This window comes from Callorhinus ursinus, unplaced genomic scaffold (genome assembly GCF_003265705.2).
Source record: "Callorhinus ursinus isolate GAN/ISIS: 27379988/994484 unplaced genomic scaffold, GSC_fseal_2.0 scaffold14, whole genome shotgun sequence".
Taxonomy (NCBI): domain Eukaryota; kingdom Metazoa; phylum Chordata; class Mammalia; order Carnivora; family Otariidae; genus Callorhinus; species Callorhinus ursinus.
This window is the reverse complement of record NW_027397076.1, coordinates 35,448,535-35,461,483: the sequence shown is the minus strand read 5'-3', so window position 1 is coordinate 35,461,483 and position 12,949 is coordinate 35,448,535. Positions and strand designations below refer to the sequence as shown.

The window sequence follows — 12,949 nt, the reverse complement described above, 5'->3', positions numbered from 1 at the left end:
TTTCTTTCTTTCTTTCTTTCTTTCTTTCTTTCTTTCTTTCTTTCTGATTTTATTTATTTGAGAGAGAGAAAGGAAGAGAGAGAGAGAGAGCAGGAGGAGGGCCAGAGGGAGAGGGAGAAGCAGACTCCCTGCTGAGCAGGGATCCATCCCAGGACCCTGGGATCATGACCTGAGCTGAAGCTTAACCAAGTGAGCTACCCATGCACCCCAACAATAAAATCTTTCAATGACATTAACCTCTCTATATCATCATTCTGTCACCCCCATAAATTAAAATCCCACAGATACAATCAAGACAGATAGGCACTTTTCATATTTGAGCCCATTGAACTCTCACATCTCCCAGGAAACAGGCTCAGTGAAATGAAGGCCCTTCACAAGATTCCACAGTTTTAGTATGGAGCCAGAATTTAAACTCAGGATTTTCTGACTTCACAGCCCATGCTTTTAAAATTCTAACCTGACCCAGAGTCCCTTGACCACATGTATACCTTCTCAGTCTTTACCCTCGAAAGACTGGAAATAAAGGTTCTGTGTTATAATTCGGCTAGGCTCCTGCTCTAGACTGAATTGTGTTTCCCCCAAATTCATATGTTGAAGTCTTACCCCTCAGTGTGACTGTATTTGGATATGGGGCCTTGAAGGAGGTGATTGAGGTGAAATGAGGCCCTAAGAGTACAGTTCTGATCCAGTTAAACTGGTACCTTTACAAGAGGAAGAGACATCAGAGCTTTCTCTGCCATGTGAGGACACAGTGAGAATCCCACCCCCTGCAAACCAGAAAGAGAGCTTTCACCAGAACCTGACCATGCTGGCACTCTGATCATGGACTTCCAGCCTCCAGAATCTTGAAAAAATAAATTCTTTTTGTTTTGGAGCCACCCAGTGTACAGTATTTTTTTATGGCAGCTGAGCCAAGACAGCCCCAACCTTATTTTTTCACCTTGGCAAATTTCTTCTCCTCTCTTAACCTCAGTTACCCATTTACCATAAAGCATAAATTTATTTGTAAAGGCACAATTCTCAAATTCCTAAGAGTGCATCTCAGTTCTGCTTCTGAGTTAGCTGTAGACAGCCACAAAAGACTGTAAATCTCATATTAACAAGCCATAGTTTTTAAAAATGCTTTAGAGAGCTGAAGGCACAGGGAACATAGAAAGAAAAGAAACACAAAGAAACCCTGAAAGTCATGAGTCCTTCCTAGGAGAGAAGAGACCTATAGCTACTCTCATCAGCAGAGCAATGGCAGGAAAAAGAACCTGCCATAGATGTGTGTCAGGAGAAACTGGCTAAATTTTAGTCAACATTTAATGGCCACGTAGGGCCTGCTGTGACTGATCAAAATTCCAGGGACACCCAGCCAAGAGCAAGTCTGCATCCACCCAGTTCACTCTCTCTTATGGGTCTTTACTCAGGGGCAGCAGGCAGAAAGTTGGGACGAGAAAAGGAAAGCTGAATGAGGTCCCCTCCTAAGGTGTATGGAGTCTCCCTCAAGTTCAAAGTAGCCACTTTCTGGAGTCAAGAGGAACAGCCCAGGAGGGTGGCGAGAAATCCACCAGAGGTACTCCCGTGTCCAACTATGAAAATCTGGAGATGAGTCCTCACAAACAATCCAGACTTCCAACTACCAAAGCCTGAAAACTCAGCAGGCAGGCTGGGAGAAACCCTCCTTGCCATTCTGGACCTTTATGGAGAGAAGGGCAGCTGCCCTCCAAACGCCAGAGGATGGGAAGCCAGACTGAAGGAGATCTCTAAGCACAGAGAAGAAGGAATATAGACTGAAGAACAAAGAAACCTCCCAAGCAACTCAATAACTGACAAGGAGATAACCCTATAGTTCTAAAAACTGATGACGTGGTTATGAAGCCCAGGTGGTTCTTTAGAATCTTGTTAGCTTTCAGGTCCCAGGCTCTGCTGAAAATAAAGTCCTGATCCCACTCTTATAAGTTTGAAGCCAATGGTGAACTGAATCACACTAAAACCATAACACAGCCAGACACAGTTCAACTATAGATCAAATTAATTTCCAATAGTCTGACGGAGAAGAGGGGATGCATCTGGAAATGGTCTTTAGTGGCAGTGACCACCCAGAAAGAAGTCTATTTTTTTTTTTTGAGATTATAGTTTTACCTCTGGTTATTTAGTAAAGGGTGTGTGTGTGAATGTGTGTGTGTGTGTGTGTGTGTGTGTTTGGGGGGGTACATATGTAAAAAAGAAAATCAGTTTGGGTTCATACATTGTGCCATATCACCATATATAAAAATCATCCCAAAATGGATCATAGATCTAAATGTGAAAACTGTCTAGAAGAAAACATATAAGAAAATCTTTAGACTTTAGATACAAGACCAAAAGCACAATCCATAAAAGAACAAATTGATAAATTGGACTTCATCAAAATTTAAAACTGCTGTTCTTCAAAAGGCATGTTAGGAGACTAAAAGACAAGCCACAGATCTCAGATGTGGAGATAATATTTACAAAGCAAATAACTGATAAAGGACTTGTATCTAGAGTATATAAAGAATGCTCAAAATTCAGCAATAAGAAAACAAACAACCCATTTTTAAAAAGGTGCAGGGGCACCTGGGTGGCTCAGTTGTTAAGCCTTCGGCTCAGGTCATGATCCCAGGGTCCTGGGATCAAGCCCCGCATCGGGCTCCCTGCTCCACGGGAAGCCTGCTTCTCCCTCTCTCACTCCCCCTGCTTGTGTTCCCTCTCTCACTGTCTCTCTTTCTGTCAAATAAATTTTAAAAATCTTTTAAAAAATAATAAAAAATAAAATAATTTAAAAAGGTGCAAAAGATTTCAGCAGACACTACCAAAGAAAATGTATCAAAGATGGCAAATGATCACATGAAAAAATGTTCTATATCACTAGTCATTAGGAAAATGCAAATCAAAAGCAAACTGAGATACCACCACATACCTATTAGAATGGCTAAGATTAAGAAGACTGACCATACCATGTGTTGGCAAGCATGCTGGTAGTGGGAATTTAAAGTGTTGAAACCGCTTTGGAAAACAGTTTGGCAGTATCTTTAAAAGTCAAGCATAGGGGCGCCTGGGTGGCTCAGTTGGTTAAGCATTGGACTTTTGATTTCAGCTCAGGTCATGATCTCAAGATGCTGGGATCAAGCCCTGCATCATGCTCAGCAGGAAGTCTGTTTGAAGATTCTTTTCTCGCCCTCTCCCTCTGCCGCTTCCCCTGCTTTCTCTCTCAAATAAAAATAAATACCTCTGAAAAAAAAAGTTAAACATACACCTATCATGTAATCCAGGCTTTCTAGTCCTAGGTATTTACCCAAGAGAAATAATTATATGTTCATACAAAGACTTAGACAAGAGTGTTCATAACAGCTTTGTTTTGTAATAACCAAAAATTGGAAACAACTCAAATGTCCATCAACAGATGAATGGAATAGCAAATTGCGATACAGCCATACAGTGGAACAGTGCTCAGCAATCAAAATAATGGACTATTAATACATGCAATGATAAGGATGAATGTCAAAATAGCTATGTTGACTTAAAGAACCTAGAAAACAAAAAGGACATACGGTGTGATTCTATTCATCTAAAACTGCAGAAAATGTAAACTTATAGTGACAACAAATCAGTGGTTGCTTAGAAATAGGAAGGTGAGGGTGAGGGGAAAGATTACAAAGGGGCACAGAAAACTTTTGGAGATGATGGGTAGGCTCACTGCCTTTGTGGTGATTATTTCATAGGTGTATACATATGTCAAAATATCAATTTGGACATTAAATATGTGAAGTTTACTTTATGTATGTTATACCTCAAAAAAGATGTTTAAAAAATAATCAATGAGAGGGCACCCCTGGGTGGTTCAGTTGGTTGAGCATCTGGCTCTTGATTTCGGCTCAGGTCATGATCTCAGGGTGGTGGGATCAAGCCCTGTGTGGGGCTCTATGCTCAGCAGGGAGTCTGTTTCTCTCCTTCTCCCTCTCCCTCTGCCACTCCCCCGACTCACTCTCTCTCTCAAGTCTTAAAACAAAACAAAAAACAATGAGATACTACTTCCTACCCACCAGATAGACTACAATGAAAAGTTCTGGTAATACCAAGAGTGTGGAGAAATGGGAACGTTTATCACTGCTGGTGGAAGCCTAAGTATGCACAACTATTTTGGAATCTGGCAGAATTTACCAAAGCTAAACAAACACCTGTGCTAGACCCAAACAATTTCATTTCTTGGACGATACTCAAGAGAACTGAGTGCATATGCTTAACAAAAACATGTACAAGAATATGCATAGCAACTTTATTCATATTTACAAAGAAATGAAAAAATAATCCACCAATAGTAGAATGGGTAAATTGTGGTATATTTTCCCCCACTTTCCTGAACTTAATTTAAAAAAAGCAATGATGGTAAATCTTGAGAATATTGTCAATTTTCTAGAATTCTTCCCTTGAAAATGTGACATTTGATTTCCAAACACATGCTAAAGCATACATGGTTCCGAATCGTACTAAGTAGATGAAAAGCTGAAATCTTAAAACGTTCATCTTCCAACTTTCCCATCTGTGGTCTGTCTTTGGATCAGCAATAATTGCCTGAACAGCTACCATGGCTTCATGAATTTTTGTCTGTAGCTCTTCTATATGCAGCAACTGCAGTACTGGGGCAGCTTCATTAAGAACTGCATCTCCTGGGGCGCCTGGGTGGCTCAGTCGTTAAGTGTCTGCCTTCCGCTCAGGTCATGGTCCCAGGGTCCTGGGATCGAACCCGTATTGGGCTCCCTGCTCAGCGGGAGGCCTGCTTCTCCCTCTCCCACACCCCCTGCTTGTGTTCCCTCTCCCACTGTGTCTCTCTGTCAAATAAATAAAACCTTAAAAAAAAAAAAAAAAAGAACTGCATCTCCTGTGTTGAAACTAAGAATATGTTTGTCTAAAGCAACAGGAAAGCCGTCTTTTGTTTGATTTGCTTTAGCAACTGCATTCTGTGTCAGGTGCTCCTGGATCAAAAGGCGAATTGCCTTTGGCATTACCAGGTAATTATCATGAGCTGAATCTGAAGAAGGTTAGCCAAAGCCATTACACCAGCCTTGAAATTGGGATTATTTACATCCAAATTGATCAATGGCTCTGCAGTTTCAACTGCATGGTCAGCATTTTTTGTATTATCAGTTACCAAGTCGCTGTATTTTTCAGCATTATCTCCATATTCAAGTCTAACAGCTAAACCAAGAAGCCAGTCAATTGCTTCTTGTTGATCTTGAATCTTGGTTCTGGTCCACGATGGTGGAGGAGTAGGAGACCTTAGTTTTATCTGGTCCCAGGAATTCAGCTAGATAGCTATCAAATCATTCTGAACACCTGCAAACTCAACCAGAGTTCGAAGAAAAGAATAGCTGCAACTCTACAAATAGAAAAGCGACCACTTTCTGCAAGAATGACAAGACGGAAAATCTCACCTTAAAAAAAGAGAACAAGAGGCAGTACTGACTGCCAGCGACCTAATCAGTATGGACATAAGTAGGATGTTGGAACTAGAGTTCACAATAACAATTATAAAGAACTAGCTGGGCTTGAAAAAAGCATAGAAGATGCTAGAGAATCCCTTTCTGGAGAAATAAAAGAACTAAAATCGAACGAAGTTGAAATTTAAAAAAAGCTATTAATGAGATGCAATTAAAAATGGAGGCTCTAACTGTTAGGATAAATGAGGCAGAAGAGAGAATAAGTGATATAGAAGACCAAATGATGGGGAATAAAGAAGCTGAGAAAAAGAGAGATAAACAACTACTGGACCGTGAGGGGAGAATTCGAGAGATAAGTGATACCATAAGATGAAACAATATTAGAATAATTGGGATCCCAGAAGAAGAAGAGAGAGAGGGGCAGAAGGTATATTGTAGCAAATAATAGCAGAGAACTTCCCTAATCTGGGGAAGGAAACAGGCATCCAACTCCAGGAGGCACAGAGAACCCCCCTCAAAAAAAAAAAAAAAAGATCAACACCCTGGCATATAATAGTGAAACTTGCAAATCTCAGAGAGAATAATCTTGAATTTTGAAAGGATAGTTAACATCTCTGAGACACTTTTGAAAGAATTTGAGCCGGTCACTGCTGTGGATGTTTCTTAAATTACCTGTCTTCGATCTTGTAGTGTCTGATTTTCCGGTCCTCAAGCCAAACAAAGTTCCTAAATTTTGTTTCATCTTTGCAGTTGAAGCCATCAGGGTTGTGGTAGGCAAGGGCCATCAGCTTGTGTTGCGACATGGACCCCGTGTCTCGCTCTGGTGCCCTGGGCTTCTGCTGGGAAAAGAGAGGTTAAAAGGAGCTGGTATCGTGGCAAGAGGGCCAAATTGTGGTATATTTATACAAAGTAATACTACACAGAGAAAAAGAACTACTGCAACAAAGTGGCAACACATGAATGACTCTCAAAGGCATACTGTGAGGCAGAATGCGGTGAGCCACACATGAAGAAAACATACTCTCTGATTCCGTTTTTATGAAGCTCAGAAAAGGACAAGCTAACCGTAATATAGATCAAAATAGTGGCTAACTTTGGAGAAGTGTTGGTTGGTAGGAGGCATAAATGAACCTTCTGGGTTGCTGGGTATATCCTATAAGTTGATCTCTGTGTTGGTTACACAGAAATATGTAAAAATGCCTTCAGCTGTACACTTAAAATGTGTGAACTTTGCTAAATGTAAATTATATATCAATAAAAATTAAAACAGCCCCCAATGCAGCAGCAACAAATAAATGAACACTTAATTAAATTCCAAGACTTAAAAAGGGAGAGATGGGTAAGGAGAAACAAAGATGCATGGAACATGATTTCAAGAAATTAGGCAGTAGAAACTTCATTCAGCAAGAATTTCAAATCATAAGTATATAGTTGTTCTTGCTGTATCTCAGGGATTCTTAATTGGCTCTGACGTCTCTTCTCCCTAATCCTGAGTTGTCTATTTTATTTAAAGAGGTATAATAAAAAATTTTTTAAATTGGAATTCCTAGTTATTATTGTAAATGATAGAGAAATCAGACTATAATGTGAATGTTTTATTGTCCTAAGTTAGGAACTTAGAGCTCCAGCCCAAGACCCCTTTACTGAACTGAAAGACCCTAGGATCCAGTGGCCTACATGGCATACCTACTTGGGATCTCAAACACAACATATTCAAAATGGGACTCATCATCTCCCACCCACCCCATCCTCCTCCAGGTTGATCTGCCATCCTGCATTCCCCATATTCTGTTCACCAGAAACCAAAAATGTCACACTAGCTTTTCCACTCTGCCTTATATCTTCCATCCAAGCAATCAAAAAATTCTGCTGATTCTCATCCCTTGATATGCCTTATCTGTCTTCTCCTCTCTGTACCTCCTATCTTCTTCTATCTTGGCTTCTTATTATTTCACTTGTAGATTGTAACAGTAGTCTCTCAAAGAATGATTTGCAGTCCACAGTCCCCCTAAGAGTATGAATTGATCAAAACTGAATGTTTTTTTCTTCATTTTTATGGAATAACGATGCACACTCACAACCTGAATGCTAAAGTAAATGTATATACCATCCCACCAAACTTCGGTTTTTAAAAAAATGACATTTCATCCTAATGACTCAGTTCTTTTTCTTCAGGAAAATGGCAGCAGTACGGTAAGAAGTTATGGGATCATTTCTTGCAAAATGGACCATGATCAAAAGAGTTTGAAGATCACTGTCTTTATTATCATCTTGCCTTTATTCCTGCCTTTCTTTTTCAAACATGCACACACTATCACTTTAGTCTGTACCACCAAAAAATTATTTTAAGATTTTATTTATTTATTTGACAGCGAGAGACACAGTGAGAGAGAGAACACAAGCAGGGGGAGTGGGAGAGGGGGAAGCAGGCTTCCCAAGGAGCAGGGAGCCCGATGCAGGGCTCGACCCAGGACCCTGGGATCACGACCTGAGCCAAAGGCAGACGTTTAACAACTGAGCCACCCAGGCGCCCCCCAAAAATGATATTTATGCAAAAAATATAATTGTTTCATTTTTCTTGCTCAGAATATTTCAGAGTGTCTATATCACCTTCAGCAATGATCATTAACATATTTTAGTACTTTTCCCTTTAAGAACAAATAAATAATAAATAAAGCTTTTGACTGTCTTCTGAGAAAAATATACATATACACATACAGACAATATAATTTCATAAAATTTCAGAGGTTTTGCAATAGCCCTGAAGTCCATCCATAGATCTTCTAGAGATTTCTCACCCACCCTGTACAATTTAAAAATCAAATCCTTGAAAAGCATAAAAGATCTTTTGCTTACCTACCCAAACTCTTTGCTTCCATTCCTCACTTTAAAAGGAATTTCCAGAACACACCATGTTCTCTCTTACATCTTCTTATTAAAAAACAAAAACAAAAAACAACTTAATTTTAGAATAGTTTGAGATTTAGATAAAAATTACAAGATAGTACAGATAGTTTCAGTGTACCCCATCCTCACTTCCCCCCATTACTAACATCTTACATCAGTATGGATCATTTTTTATAATTAATGAACCTAGAGTGATAAGTTATTATTAGCTAAAGTTCATACTTTATTCAGATTTCCTTCGTTTTTTACCAAATGTCCCTTTTTCTGTTTCAGGATCCTATCCAGGGTACTATATCACATAAAGTTGTTGTGTCTCTTTTGGTTCCTTTTGGCCATAATAATTTCTGAAACTTTCCTTGTTTTTGATGACCTAGACAGTTTTGATGAGTACCGAATGAGTAGTTTATAGAATGACCTTAACTGGCAATGATTTATCTGATGTTTTTCTCATGATTAGGCTAGGTTCATGTATTTGGGGGAGGAAGACTGCAGAAGGAGTGTACCATTTTCACATCACATCTAGGTTGCATGCTATCAGCAGAATTTACAACTGTTGATATTCATCTCAACCCACTGGCTGAAGTAGCATTTGTCAGGTTTCTCCACTGTGAAATTAATCCCCACCACCACCCCCTGCTTCTATGCTGTATTTTTTGGAAGGAAGTCACTATGCAGAGCCCACACTTAAGGAGTGTGGAGCTGTACCCCACTTTCTGGAAGGCACAAAGTCTTTTGCCTGGGAGATTTGTCTATTCTTCCTTTCTTTTATTTTTAACTGTGTTACCTCTATCTGAAATGCCGAAATAACAAAACAACCCCAAAACTTTAATGGCTTAACACGATTTATTTCTTGTCCATGTCATAATGCCTATCATGGTTCAACAAATGGCTCTGCTCCACAAAGTCATTCAGGCACCCAGGCTGACAGAGGTTCCGTCATCGGGTAACTACACCTTCTGACACATACAACTTCATTAGTTGTCAAGGTAGATAAAAAGTACTGGAGTGTTTTGCACTAGCAATTAAATGTTTCAGCTTAGAAGTGACATGTGTCATTTCCTCCTGTAGCTCACTGACAAAATTAGTTAATTCTTAATTAATTAGTTAATTTGCCTAACTACAAGAGTGGGGAAGTAGGATCCTCTTCTGGAAGGAGAGAGAACCAGACATGAGTGAGCATGGAAGTTTCTAGTCCGGGTGCCTGGGTGGCTCAGTCAACTAGACGTCTGCCTTCGGCTCAGGTCATGGTCCCAGGGTCCTGGGATCAAGCCCCGCATTGGGCTCCCTGCTCAGCGGGGAGCCTGCTTCTCCCTTTCCCTCTCCCCCTGCTTGTGTTCTCTCTCTCTCTGTCAAATAAATAAATAAAATCTTAAAAAAAAAAAAAAGAAACAAAGAGAGTTTCTACCACGAATCTCCTAATCCAGCTGCCCACCAAACATTATCCTATTTTTCCTCCAAATCTTATTCAGCTGAAATATTGTGAAGCTGTCACTGTCTCTTCCTCACAGACTTCAGGTCCTCTCCACACTCAGACCAACATTAAAGCAACTATTATAGGGACACCTGGGTGGCTCAGTCAGTTAAGTGTCTGCCTTTGGCTCAGGTCAGAATCCCAGGGTCCTGGGATCAAGTTCTACATCAGGCCCCTTGCTCGGTGGGGAACCTGATTCTCCCTCTGCCTATCACTCCCTCTGCTTGTGCTCTCTCTCTCTCTCTCTCTCTCTGACAAATAAATAAATAAAATCTTAAAAAAAAAAAAAGCAACAGTTATATTGGATTGTAATTGTTGGTCTGCATGTCCTGTAGAAGAAAACAACCAACGTGCTAGCCTCAGCATTAATACATGCCTCTTACATAGAAGATATTCAATCAACCCTTATTAATTATTGAATTAATTGGTGGACAAATTATTAAATTTATAATCAAATGTTACACAGGAACTTCTTACAGAATTCAGTTATTCATATATGATTTTTTAGCAAGTGAAGTGGAGATTTTTTCCCTTACTAACTTTAAATGAAGTGTTGAATCATACCTTCAAAAACGTCTTACCTACATTAGCATGAGGAATCCTGTGTCTCAAACATATGGTCTTATTTCTAATTTATTCCGGAGGCCTGAGTTAGCTTTCTATTTAAAAAAAATTTCCCTCTTTTTTAAATTCCAGCCTTTCTAATTCTTCCCTAATGTTCAAGAAGCACATCATTTCATAGTTTTGTGATTGGCTTTTATTTGTAAGTTTGTATTGCTTGCATGGTTTGGTTGTCAAGAGAGGAGAGTAAAACCTTAATTGTAAGTGGAATGCATTTTTTACACAGTGAATTTATCAATTGTGTTGAACGTCTCCATTGTACATGTAAGTGTGCTTCCCACTGAAAAGGCAGAAGAGGAGCCTTGTGAGGTGAGTAAGCTCTTGAAGAGATCATGATGGTGACTATATGGACAGTATGACAGTAAACCAAATAAAGTCATAGATAACATGTGATTGGTATATGTATGTTACAAACACTGAGTGCTCTGAGTTCAAGGCTCACATGCTCTGGGTGCAGAGTGGGCTGGAGGGGAGAGAATTGGGAGGTAAGGAGACTACCAAGAAAGCCTTGTCAGTAGGTCCTTCATGAAATTCAGGTCTATACCAGGTCTCACACACCACAGTGCACAGAGATATGTAACTTGCATTGATTTCAGTTCTTTTATTGTTTAAAAAAATTTTATTTTTTATTTGCCAGAGAGGGAGAGAGCACAAGCAGGGGGAGCGGCACACAGAGGGAGAAGCAGGCTCCCCACTGAGCAGGGAGCCCAATGTGGGGCTGGATCCTAGGACCTTGGGATCATGACCTGAGCTGAAGGCAGACGCTTAACTGACTGAGCCACCCAGGTGTCCCGCATTGATTTCATTTCTTACAGAAGGAAGATATTTTAAGGGTAGTTTCTCTATATTTAGGTTTATTTTATTTCCATTATTTTTTCACAGAAATTAGTAGTCGTGTATGTGTGTGTATGTCAACTTTTCTACTTTAGGAGGTAGTATAGTTACATGAGGAAACTTAAAAATATCTTAAGTTCCTAGATGTTAAAACATTTACTTTTTTTTTTTTTTTTAGGAGACAGCAAGCATGCACGCATGCATGAGCAGGGGGGTGGAGGGGCAGAGGGAGAAGGAGAGAGAACCTCAAGCAGGCTTCATGCTCAGCATGGAGCCTGATGTGGGGGCTTAATCTCACAACCCCGTGATCATGACCTGAGCAGAAACCAAGAGTTGGATGCTTAACCAACTGAGCCACCCAGGCACCCCTTACTCATTTTTTAAAGCAGGTTAGAGTTTACCACTCTATATTTTTATAACATTTCTAACATTTTTATAACATTTACTTAGTTACTCTTTAATTGCAAATAATTTTGAATCAGCAGTCAAGGAAACTATTTTCCAAAATCAATACATAAGACACTAATGTAGCCCTCATCATCTTTTCATTCGTCAGGTCATTGAGAGACCTGTGTGTAAATGCCACTATGTTTGTGAGTTCAGTTCCTACTTGACTGAGTTGGAAATAGAATATTCCCATGTCAGCAACCAGCTACCTCTTAGAGGTAGGTGACCTGAGGTTGGGAGTGGAGGGGTGAGAAGATAGTATGGCTACATCCAAAACACCTTGGTGTGATGCCAAAAGGGAGAAAGAATTGCATTATCTTCCATTATATGTATACACATAAAGTATTGTCAATTTTTTAAGCATGTTATCTTATTTGCTTGTTAAGGGTAGCAATAAAATGTTTATTTGTCAAGAGGTGAGGAAAGTACAACCCAAGTAGATGATCTCATTCTCCTATTTGCAACAATTTTTTCTCTCCTTCTCCAACATTTTGTGATTTTACAGAGCTAATTTACAGATTGAAATCACTGGTTTCTAGTTCAGTGAAAGAAAATTTAATGGCATTGGCATAAATGAAAAGATCGTACAGAATCTTAACCCCAAAGATCATACTCAATAAAGAAATGAAATCAGAATGCTCTTGTGGAAAGAGGAAATCAAAATGGGAACACATCCATCCCTTTGCAAATAAGACTACATTTTATTACACATCGGAAAAGTCAGTTCAGTATTTCACCATAATTTCTCAATGTTGAATGCCCAATCATTGTGTAAACTGAGAAAAGATTTTTGTAACTTGACCAAAGTGGGAAGGAAAATATTTGTTTATAATATGAAACAGGGAAGTGAGATCCAGCCAAAGTTCTAACCGTATTTGCACTGGCAGCTTAAAGATAGCAGAAATAATAGTGTATTCACAAAGAATCAAAAGCCATCCAGAATTATTCTATTAGTTGTTCACACACCAAGCATATTGATTTTTAAAATAGCCTCTAATTGTTCAATGGCATCTAAAAGGTGTTAGACCAACCTCTCAGAGGTAACTCATACTTTAAAAATAAATGTATAAAATGGGTTTGCAAAACTATAAATGGGTTTGCAAAACTACATCAGGAACTAAAATTAGACAAGGGATAGACAAAGAATTTATAGCTTTGTCAAGGGATGAGAATTGGTTCTCAATATTTAGTTTCTTCTCTTCCCACTTCAATTTTTACAAGA

At 39.3% G+C, this 12,949-nt stretch overlaps 1 long non-coding RNA gene and 1 pseudogene across 1 annotated transcript in view; both read right to left on the bottom strand.

The window, feature by feature from the left end:
* Nucleotides 1–8,368, bottom strand: part of LOC141369916 (uncharacterized) — a 14,213-nt gene extending 5,845 nt beyond the window's left edge. Inside the window, exon 1 of the long non-coding RNA XR_012380712.1 lies at nucleotides 8,304–8,368. This is a non-coding gene — a long non-coding RNA (uncharacterized lncRNA). The remainder of the gene's footprint in view (nucleotides 1–8,303) is intronic.
* On the bottom strand, nucleotides 4,530–6,269 carry LOC112832697 (RNA transcription, translation and transport factor protein-like; annotated as a pseudogene).
* Nucleotides 8,369–12,949: the final 4,581 nt, after the last annotated feature.